The sequence below is a fragment of the Strix aluco genome, chromosome 1 (assembly GCF_031877795.1).
Source record: "Strix aluco isolate bStrAlu1 chromosome 1, bStrAlu1.hap1, whole genome shotgun sequence".
NCBI classification, from domain to species: Eukaryota; Metazoa; Chordata; class Aves; order Strigiformes; family Strigidae; genus Strix; species Strix aluco.
Genome location: NC_133931.1, coordinates 22,607,052 through 22,608,464, shown reverse-complemented (window position 1 = coordinate 22,608,464; position 1,413 = coordinate 22,607,052).

Here is a 1,413-nt window from a genome sequence, read left to right as displayed (position 1 = left end):
ATTGAGCATAACAGAGCTACTGTTAGTTCCAAATATATAGAAACCATTTGCCTTTTATATTTTGAGTAAAATTCTGAATTACAATTACAATATAAATAGTAACACTTCGCAAGTCAAGTTGCAATACATACTGTTTTCAAACTCCAGGTTGTTTTTAATGGCAAACTGTCTTCAAATACAATGAATATTTCTGCTCTGCCCACTATCATTTATAGAGGAATTCTTTTCAACTGATTTATAAGTTAACATGAAACACCTCTCCTTAAGACTTATTTTAGGCAATTGTAATTTGTACTTAGTCAAAAAGCACACAGCAGTCTGTGTTTTGTCTAGGAGAAAAACCTCAACTGGTAGACTGAAGTGCATCTCACTTCTTGAAACATGGGGACAGCTAGTAACTTCAGATTTAAGAAAAAAACCAAAACCAACAAAACAGCTTTCCTGTTACCATTGTTTACCCCCTTTCCTACTTCCACATTTAAATCCAGTAATAATAGTTTTGACTGTATCTTCAAAACATAAGCCATTTTGTACCTCTTTTAGATGGCCTGTAAAACTGTTCTGACAAGTTGAGTCCAAACTGAGAGTTTTCTTTACTTTTAAAAGTTCATCAAGTTTCATAAAAATCTTTGCTTTACAGAGCCAGAAGTTAACAATTTCCAACCAGTTGGCACTCATGTAAAATACACTTGCACCCAACAGGTAGAAATTTTACCTCCAACAAAAGGGATAAAAGTCTCCTTTGACTGCAGGATCCAGAGCTCAATGTACCATTGCAAAGCCCTGACAGCCCTTCTCCTTCCCCCAGTTTTCAAGTGAGGGAAGTTAAAATGAGCAAGTAAGAAAAGGACCTTGAAGAAGTCAGGAGGCTCCATAATAAAGAAGTCCTCTGAATAATTTCAGCAGTTCCAGTTAACTTCTAGTAGAATGCTTTACCTTTACTTTGTGGACATATTTAAGTCCAGCACAAGAGAGCACTGAGGTTTCTGAAGACTGGCATAAGCCCTTCTCTTAGGACTGAGCGCTGAAGGTGAAAGACTCTCCAATAAATGCCATTAGAAAGCAGAGCTAAAGGTTCTGGGACAACTTGCGGAGCAGGACTAACCCATGCTGCCTCAGGCACATGCACGCTAGCTAAAAGACTACCTCTTCTGGACACATCCGTATCTACTGCAGGTTTGCTGCTTGGTGTTAAGAACTGAACCTAAAATACACCACAAATTGCCTTTTAGCCTTCCAGGAACCTATGACTTGCACTTCACACAGGTTTATCAATCTTACATTTTTTACGGTTTAATACAAAGCTGAAATAATGGGCTAGAGAAAAGAAGGCTTCTCAAAACAATCATGTATACATCTATTTTATAGCTACCTCTTCTGCCTAGCCCCTCCCAAAGTTAGCCTGAAAAACAG